The 10,040-nt window shown below is 40.3% G+C and overlaps 1 pseudogene; it reads left to right on the top strand.

The window, feature by feature from the left end:
• The first annotated feature begins 3,954 nt into the window (after positions 1–3,954).
• LOC101331059 (lithostathine-like) lies at positions 3,955–6,455 on the top strand (annotated as a pseudogene).
• Positions 6,456–10,040: the final 3,585 nt, after the last annotated feature.

Below are 10,040 nucleotides of genomic sequence, written 5' to 3'. Positions count from 1 at the left end.
TATATTCCTAGGAGTGGAATGATTGAGTATGAGGCTGTAAGAAAATGCCAGTTTTCCCAAAGGGCTCTATCAATTTACACTACTGCCAGCAGCAATATGGACAACTCATTGCTCCAAATCCTCACCAAAATTTTGGAAAGTCAAAATTTCTTTTTTGTCATTCTGATAGGTGTGAAATTATATTTCATTTTGATTTTAATTTTATTGATTGCTAATAAGGTTGACATATTGTCATATATGTATGTATCACTGTGCTTCTTTTTTTTTTTTTTTTTTTTTTTTTTTTTTTTTTGGTACGCGGGCCTCTCATTGTTGTGGCTTCTCCCATTGCATAGCACAGGCTCCGGACGTGCAGGCACAGCAGCCATGGCTCACAGACCTAGCCGCTCCGCGGCATGTGGGATCTTCCCGGTCCGGGGCATGAACCCACGTCCCCTGAATCGGCAGGCGGACTCTCAACCACTGCACCACCAGGAAAGCCCTGTGCTTCTTCTTTACTGAAATGCATGCTCATGCTTTTTCACTCTTCTTTTCTAATGAATGTATTGTTCAATTTCTTGTTGAATTTACTGTTATAAACATATTCTAGAAATCAATTCTTTGTCAGATATATATGTACATAAAGTATTTTCTCTCATTTTTCCCTTCACATTTACTTTGTTATTTTATTTTTATGTTTGTTTTAAAGTGGTCATATTTAGTAATATTTTTACTAAAATATTCTTACCTTCATTTATTACATACATTGGTAAACTTCTTTGGCTTAGTATTTTGTTCAGGAATTTTGCAGCTATATTCTTGAGTCAGACTGGTCTTAAATTTTTTTCTCAACAATTGTTGAACCTCAGTTTTTCTTTTTTCCAGAAATTTTCCCCAATATTTTATGAAAAAAATAATCAAAGAAACCCAAAATGAATAGTATGATGATCCTCTAGGTATCTATCACCAAACAATGACAATTATCCCACATGACCTTTCATTTCATCTATATTCCTTTTCTTACCCTTACTACACTGGATTACTTTGAAGCAAATCCTGAACAACACATTTCAACTGTAAGTATTCTATCATCTATCTGTAAATGACAATATCACTTTAAATATAAGTACAATATTGTAATTGCACCAAAAAATAATAGAACCCCTTAATATTTTCAAATGTTCACACCTAGTCAAGTGTCTCAAAATTATTTTCTCATCTGATTTGTTCAAATCATGATCTAAACATGAGACATACCTTGTATTTGATTAATACATCTCTCAAATGTTAAGAATTTCATATTGCTTTACTTCCTTAAATTCATTTGCTAAGGAAATGGAGTCATTTATCCTGTAGAGTTTACCCCACCTTCTAGACTTTGCTGATTGTATCCCTGTTTTGTAACAAAAAATTTGTCTCTATCCCCAATATATCCTGGAAATTGGTATCTCGTTGTTAATCAGAGGTTATCAAACCATTTTGACCTCAGGACACTTTACACTCTTAAAAAGTATTGAGGACACCAAAGAATTTTTATTCATGAGAATTGTTGATATTTATAATAAATATTGATATTTATAATACTATATGTTAAACAAGGATTTTAAAATATTTAGTTATTATCTCATTTTGATCATTTTTTTAATGTCAGCAAAATGCCCATATGTGATTAACAAGTTTATCTCTCAGTCCATCTTTCAAGAAAGAATTTTCTTCCATGAAAATGGTGGATTACAAAGGCTTTTTTCCCAAGACAACCATTATACTTTAGTACACAGGCTTTCCACTTAGTCATACAGAATTTTGAAGAAATGTATTCAAGTGTTAAAATTGGGAGTTTGGGATTGACATGTGCACACTGCTATATTTAAAATTGATAACCAGGCTTCCCTGGTGGTGCAGTGGTTAAGAATCTGCCTGCCAAGGCAGCAGACACAGGTTTGAGCCCTGGTCTGGGAAGACCCCACATGCTACAGAGCAACTAAGCCCGTGCACCACAACTACTGAGCCTATGCTCTAGAGCCTGTGAACCACAACTACTGAGCCCATGTGCCACAACTACTGAAGCCTGCACACCTAGAGCCCATGCTCCGCAACAAGAGAAGCCACCACAATGAGAAGCCTGCACACCTCAGCGAAGAGTAGTCCCCGCTTGCCTCAACTAGAGAAAGCCTGCACGCAGCAACAAAGACCCAACACAGCCAAAAATAAATAAATAAAATAAATAAAAATGTATTAAATAAATAAATAAAATAAAATAAAATTGATAACCAACAAGGACCTACTGTATGGCACAGGGAACTCTGCTCAATATTCTGCAATAACCTAAATGTGTAAAGAATTTGAAAAAAAATAGATACATGTGTATATATAAATGAATCACTTTGCTGTACACCTGAAACTAACACAACATTGTTACTCAACTATATTCCAATACAAAATAAAAATTAAAAATATATTTACTAAAATGAGTTATCTTTACTGCTTCATCAGTGTCATTTTTTTTTTTTTTTGGAGGTACCATGCAACATGCAGGATCTTAGTTCCCTGACCAGAGATTGAACCCATGACCCCTGGAGCAGAAGCGTGTAGTCTTAACCACTGGACGGCCAGGGAAGTCCCGAAGGACATTTTAGAGTGAATGTATTTGTTTGCTTCTTGCAAGTGCGTGGGAGTGAAGAACACAGGTTGACACCCCTACCTTGGTGAATGCTGAGGACCCCGAAATTTACCCACAGTTGCCTGTGCCCCATCAGTGCAAATGTCAACACAGTGAAGAAGGCAAATGATATTTTAGTAAAGTTATGAAAATTGAAACATTACAGTCCCCTTGAAATGGTCTTGAAGACCCCCAGGGATCTGCACATCATGGTCTGAGAATGCCACTCTGAGGTATCAAATTTCCGGCTCGGAATTGAAGTGAACTGAGGAATTATTTCTCAGTCTTCTCACACAGAGTTGGCCAGAAGGAAAATCTACCTGATCCTGGTTTGTCTATTGCCTTAGAACACTCCATGCTTCCTCTACACCTTGTTCCAATAAGGAGAAAGCAATGCTGAAACATTGCTCTTTCCCATTGCTTCAATTCTTTTGTTTCCCTCAACTAATATCTTGCCCTCAGCAATATTTTCCAATGTTATACTCGCCCAACTTTTACTTATTACTAGTTGGGTTTTCTTTAATCTTAAAAGACAGGGATTAATGAAACTCATATATATGCCAGCAAGAGTCAGTTCTTGACAGATTTTCCAAAAATACACTTCTAGTACTTCTTTAACTATCCAATGTCACATATTTTCTAAACTATGAAACAGAATTCGAGCCACCAGGCTGTCTTCATTTCTATAAGTTTTTCACACCAGTTACCTGGACAAGGATGGCAAAAGCGTAAACTTCACCTGTTCCTGAGAAAGTATTGGTCTGCTCAAGAAAAAGGAGTAACAGCTGTGGCAATTCCCAGGATTTGATGGGAAGGATCTCCTCCCTGTGGTGGAAATTTCCTTGAATCAATGCCAGACACTTCCGCATAACCCCTTTCATGTCTCCAGTTTCCTGTTACTCATTTCAGCACCCCTCCTTCAAATCCTCTTATAAAAGCCCAGTCTTTTCTGTCCTGACCAACCAGTGCAGATCCCTGCAAGACAGGCAAGTGGGAGTTGAGAGCAGATAAGACCCTTGACAGGGGTTTCACCTCACATATTTCAGGGAAGGTATACAAGGATCTCTGTCTGCAGAGAACGTAGGAGCTTTGAGACCAGGTAAAGGCAGTCCTGGGAGGTCTCAGGTGTAGTAGGATATACAGCTTTTCCAATTATTTCCAGAAGTATGGAAGCGGATGCATGCTATCAAGATGGACTTATTCCTAGGGAACTAGACAGAGGAAAAGACAAGAGGTACAACAGGGGGTTTCTCATAGTCTCTCTCTGACCACCCTTCCTTTAGTTCTCTGGTTGTCTCCGCACATCACAGACAAAAATGATGCCTTCCATGGGCCTCCCCAGCCTGTCCTGGATGCTGCCCTCCTGCCTGTTGCTCCTGTCTCAAGTCCAAGGTGAGACTTCTCTGCCTCTGTCACTGGGTTCCCAGTGTTTGCTCAGGGCCAAGAAGAGGAGGAAAGCTCCTGTGTGCCTCCCATGGTAATGGTACATCCCCACACAACAACACTGCCTGCAATTCCTGCATCATCATCCTTCCTTCTGGGTGACTAGTGGTGGGAGTCTCCCCAGTGGTCCAGTACCAGTGGGATGAGATGATTTCCATTTTCTCAGCAGAGTCTAATTTATGTGGGTGATTAAGGAGGGAAAGTATAGAGTGTTTTTAATGAGATGAATAGAAGGAGAAAGATTGAAGGATCCAGTAGAAGAGTAGTCAGCCCAGAAGAGGAGAAAAGTTGTTCTTTTGAGTAAGGCAGATGAATAAAAAGAAAACAGACCATCTCCCAATTACTAGGTCTAGTTCATGATAAAAAAAAAAAAAAAAAATCCTGGGAGTGTTGACAATGGTGACAGGCAGTCAGGAGTGTGATGTCACTTCCCCAAGCACTGGCCTCATAGATATTATTCAAGGTCACCTCCCCATTCCAATATCCTCTCTCCATTTCACCCCATCCTCCTCCTTTATGTTTTCCTCCTCAGGGGAAGATTCCCAGAAGGAACTGCCCTCTGCATGGATCAGCTGTCCAAGAGGCTCCATGGCCTATGCGTCCTACTGCTATGCCTTGTTTATAACACCCAATCCTGGATGGATACAGACATGAGTGCTGGAATTTGCAGTTCGGGCTGATAAGGAGAAGCAAATGAGAGACAGGTTTTGGGGCTGGGAGTCTCCATTCTCTATCTTGAGGGTGAGAATGAGCACCTCAGTTTTTGCAAACACAACCCCTTCTCACCTGCCTTAGCCCTGCCCTTCCCTCAGTGAGGATTTCAATCTCCTTCTCAGTCTCTCCCTTCTCCACACAGATGGCTTGCCAGAAGAGACCCTCAGGACACCTTGTGTCTGTGCTCAGTGGGGCTGAGGGATCCTTCATTTCCTCCCTTCTCAAGGACAATTTGAAACTCCTCTCAGATGTCTGGATTGGGCTCCATGACCCCACAGAGGTACACTTACATGCTCTTTAATCTGTTACCTCCCAAGATGCTATGGCTACCAGGCCCCTCCCTGTCCCCTGCCCCTGCCAAGAAAATATCCTAGAGATCCCTGGAGCTCAGGGGATAATTGGAGAAAATGGAGAACCTTGAGGCCAGCTGAAGAGCTGAGTTCTGTGCAGGTCCCTAGCCTCCAGCTAAAATTAATCTGCCTCTTGTCAAACTTTTACACAATTCACACATCATGCCTTGTAATTCAGTTCTCTGAGCTTCCCTGAGTCTGCACATGCTGTGCTTAGCAAGTGGTAAATGAAGATTTAGCATTGACACATTTTTCCCTTTTATAAAACACATTGTCTTGGAGGTTCTGAGGGTAATCACAAATGCACCACCAAGTGCAGTTCACAGTGCACAGTGACACAGTACCCGTAGTGATTCCATTGGTATTTGTGATCATTTGCTTTGGAATTTGCCAATAGGAACAAAGAGTTTGGGAGAGTTTCCCAGAGGAGAGCTATGGGGCATCACCTGGAAGAGCAGAGCAAATTCCATGATGCTGGGGAGGGGGTCAGTCCTTCCAGCTGACGGAATCAGGCCAGGAGAACTCTAAAGGCCTTTTCACCTCACCTGACTCCATCCTCTGCTCTATGGGGCTCTGAGCCCAGTGCCGGTGGATGGGAGTGGAGTAGCACTGATGTGCTCAATTACGTTGCCTGGGAGAGAAATCCAGCCACCATCTCAAACCCTGGCTACTGTTAGAGACTGTCAAGAAACACAGGTAAGAAACAGGGGGAAGGGTAAGCTGTGACAAAGTGAGAGAGTGGGATGGACATATAAACACTACCAAACGTAAAATAGATACCTAGTGGGAAGCAGCTGCATAGCACAGGGAGATCAGCTCGGTGCTTTGTGACCACCTGGAGGGGTGGGATTGGGAGGGAGATGCAAGAAGGAAGAGATATGGGAACATATGTATATGTATAACTGATTCACTTTGTTATAAAGCAGAAACTAGCACACCATTGTAAAGCAATTTTACTCCAATAAAGATGTTAAAAAAGAAACAGAAGAGATCACTTCTGCTCAGGCTTTTTCATCCCCTCATTCCCCATTTCTGGGCCTGGTCTTCAGAGAGTCCTCCTGGGCTGGAACTATAATATTGGCTTGTCTGTTCCCATCCCCTCTCTTCTCTCCTTTCTTTCTGTCTCTTTCCCCTGGAGTGGGACCCTTGTGAAGATAACAGAGGGCCTTTGAGTCCTAGACCAGAATCTGGGATGCATCTCCATTGGGTTCTCAAGCTCCACCAGCTCCATTCACTTGAGCTCTTCTGTCTCTCCAGGGTATCTGAAGTACAGAGATTATAACTGTTATGTGAACTTACCCTATGTCTGAAAGTTCATGGATGAGGTCAGATGGGAAGCCAGCAGCTTGAGTCTGGTGTTCAACTCATCGTGGACTTGGAACCAAGTGTGAAGACCCATCCCAAAGTGGGATATGCTCCCCATACTCCCAACCTGACCACCTTATTCTGACCTTCCCTTCTCCCCACCCTAATTTCAGGCTCTTTTGTGTGTTCTATAACCTGGTTTTTCAAGGTTCATAATAAAAATGTTAGTCTTCCACTGCCTGTCTTCTCTGCTTCATTTCCATAGAGAAACTCTGAGAAGGAAGAAGTTGGTGGGCAAGGAGAAACTTTGGTCAATCTCTGCCCAATTTCACCCATGTCTTTGGGGAAATAACTACATATATATATGCTTCTTAGCATATTTGTGTATTGTGTATTTATATTGAGGTACATCAACACTGCTTCTGTAGGATGTGTGTTGTGGAAATATAAAGACCTCTCTCTCCCACACACTCTATTGCCCACACATTCCCCCAAGAAAGGTTTCTGAGGGTATGAGGCAACCAGTCTTAAGGTATGTGATGATGTTTAGAACTGTACTTCCTAAATCATCAGTGTGAAACATAATGAACAGATTTTATTAATATTCATAATATACAACACAAATGAATTAACAGACTACTTAAATGGATAAAACAGATAATCTAAATGAAAACCTGTTTTTCTTGTGATTGGTTTCAACAGACATAAATGTAATCTGTCAAACTGAGTACAGTTTTCTAATATCTGTCAAATTCTGTACTTAACTTACCATGTTCAGCTAGCAGTGGTCCATCTAACCACATGTTGCCTTGTTCCTATAGGGTACTTGTGAGAATGGACCCCAGTAGGTCCTCTGTCCTTGGGCCTTAAAAGCACTCTGACCTCGGTCAGGACTGGAGTTGGTGTGACTTTAAAGTCTAACAAGATTTTTCTTAACACTTTTTGGATGAAAAACTATTGTGTTTTTTGAAGAAATTCTTCTTACCTAACCGAAGGCAAGACCCAGCCTTTTCATGTATCTGCATATTTCAAGACCACTAATCTGTCTTCCACCTTATCACCACCCCTCCCTTGCCACTAGCTTCCATTGTGGAAAAAATAAATGTTTTGGGCCAGTTCCCTAAAATGGGAAAAATTATCATACAAGACCACTAACAGAATTTTCCATATGGGTCAAGAGCACTATAGCATTGACATGTAAGGGTATTGCTTCTCAAATAAAGAGATTAAATGAATGGTCAGTGTCTTTTATTTCTAATGTTTGTTAAATTTAATTTGTTCTTTCTAGGATAGACAGCCTTGACTAAATACTCCTTCAGCATTTTTGGTGGAAACACTTCTCTATAAGTTTAAATAAATTTATGATTGTACCATGCCAGGGGTCTTTATTTTCTTCCCTGTTTAAAGTAACAACATGGGTTTGAAAAGTTCACAGTGATTGTGCTTGTGCCAGTTTCCATTTTAGTTGAGTTCTCCCTTCAATGGCAGGTGGGCTACCACAGCTGTTGGGACCAGATCCTCTCCTTCCTGCTGGAACCCATTGTGTTAGATAGGATATTTGTAGTTGAAAGTAAGAAAAATCCCAACATAATTTGGCTCAAAAAAGTAAAGGTATTTGCTGGATACATAACTGAAAAATCTAACAGTGAGGAAGACTTTGAGCTCAGTTTGACCAGGGCTCAAGTGTCATTTCTCTGGGGCTCGCTTGTCTGCATTGTCTTTTATCTGTATCTTTTATCTGTTTACTGCCTTCCTTTGTTACAGCACAAGAGAGTCGCCAGCAGCAACTAGGGCTACTGATTGCTACTCAACATCAGAATAGAGGATTTATACTCTTCCCTAAATTTATAAAATAAAAGAATCCTGAACTTCATTCTTTTTAGACAAACCTGAGCAAATCGCTATAGGCAAGGGTATGTCATGGGCTGGCACTTGAAGCCTCAATTACTGTGCATACTTGAACCATTATTAGAGCAAAGAGGATATACTATCCTAGTTGAATTACATGAGTTGTAAACTGTCCAGGATCTTGGAGTGTGATCACTATCAACAAACCTCAGGAAGGGTTACTCTCAGAAGGATGGAAGGATTGGGTTTTCTTATGGAACACCTGGGAGCTGCCAGGGATTATATCTGCACACATATTCGGAGAACTGGAAGTAAGTAAAACTTGAAGTTGTAATTGGGATTAGGGGATATGAAAAACAGTTAAATCTTTTTTTGCTTAATAATGAGCAATTATCATATTACTACCATCAAAAGAATCAAAATACAAGCATGTCCAGTGAGGGGAGGCATCCTAAATTTGCAGACTCTAAGTTAAGGACAAGTCAGTTTGCTGTTGACACCTGACATCATATAATATCACTATTCCAATTTTTCAGTTCTTTTTGCCAGCTTACATAGTGAATGTTCCTCTGTAGTTTTCTTTTGCCCAGATTATTATGGAAATGTGCCGTGGCTATTTTCAGCCTCTCTTTGAAAGTAACCAGCCCCACTGACACTTAAAGCTTAAATGCCATGAATTTTTAAAACTAGTTTGGTGATGATGTATATTTTCAAAAGGCAATAAGTCATCTGGTGAAGATAAAATCAAAACACTGCCCTCTCCACAGAGCAATGAAAGGATAGAGAATTAAGAGGATGCTTGGAAAAAAATCTGTGATATTATACTTTATTAAATCTTTTCAAACTGTTCTCTCTAAATCAAGTTTAGACTGGATATTGCTGTTCTCCTAAGGATGTGTTAAATATTATGATATTTAGATTACCTGGAACTCCAGCAAGGCCACTTCTGTACCCATATTCTGGGTCTATAAACCAAGTGGCTGCTTAATGATTCCCTATCAATGCAGGAAATTTTGCCAGCCATTTTTCCAGAAAGAAGTACCTTCTGATTTTTCTTAAAATAAGAAAAAAATCACTTAAAACAATCATGAGCATTTAAAATCATTGATTAAAGAAATTATTTATTCCTATCTCTTCTAAAATTAAAATAAAGATAATATAGACATTCAACAAACTGGATAAGTTTAATAAATTGTGGTACAACTATTGAATTGAATATGAGCTATTATAAATTACAGTGAAATGCTTCATTCTGTTAAATTATGAAATGTACATGTGGGAGGTTGAGGCAGTGAAGGACCTCCTTTTCCATTCCCCCACTCACCATACAGCTTGAGTGGTTTTACCAGAGTAGATAAGGACAATTTATTATAGCAGGACCTGAGCAAAGGGTAGAGGTAAAATCAAAGCCTATCAAGTAAGCAGAAAAAAGCCAGGACACTGAGAAGGAACACAGGTGACGTGGGCTCAGAGAGATTCCCAGAATGGGGAGAAGCCCTTCCAGGAACAGGCTGGAACTGTGAAATGTAAGGTATCCTCCCCACAATCAGTCCCACTTTCCTTTAGGCAAAGGTGAAGTTTTATCATTCTCTGAATGCCTCCAGGTGCCCAGTTCCCATGTCCCTGAGAGGCAGAGGGTGTGAGAAAAAATCCTCCAGCAGAGACTGCAAAAAGGAAGCAAAGAAGAAACCCAGAAGGGATGCAAGAGATCAGGCCTCCTGGGAATATTTAGGAAGATATTT

Source organism: Tursiops truncatus, chromosome 14, assembly GCF_011762595.2.
Source record: "Tursiops truncatus isolate mTurTru1 chromosome 14, mTurTru1.mat.Y, whole genome shotgun sequence".
In the NCBI taxonomy this organism is placed as follows: Eukaryota; Metazoa; Chordata; class Mammalia; order Artiodactyla; family Delphinidae; genus Tursiops; species Tursiops truncatus.
The sequence above is the reverse complement of the archived record's forward strand: the minus strand, read 5'-3'. Positions and strand labels throughout refer to the sequence as shown.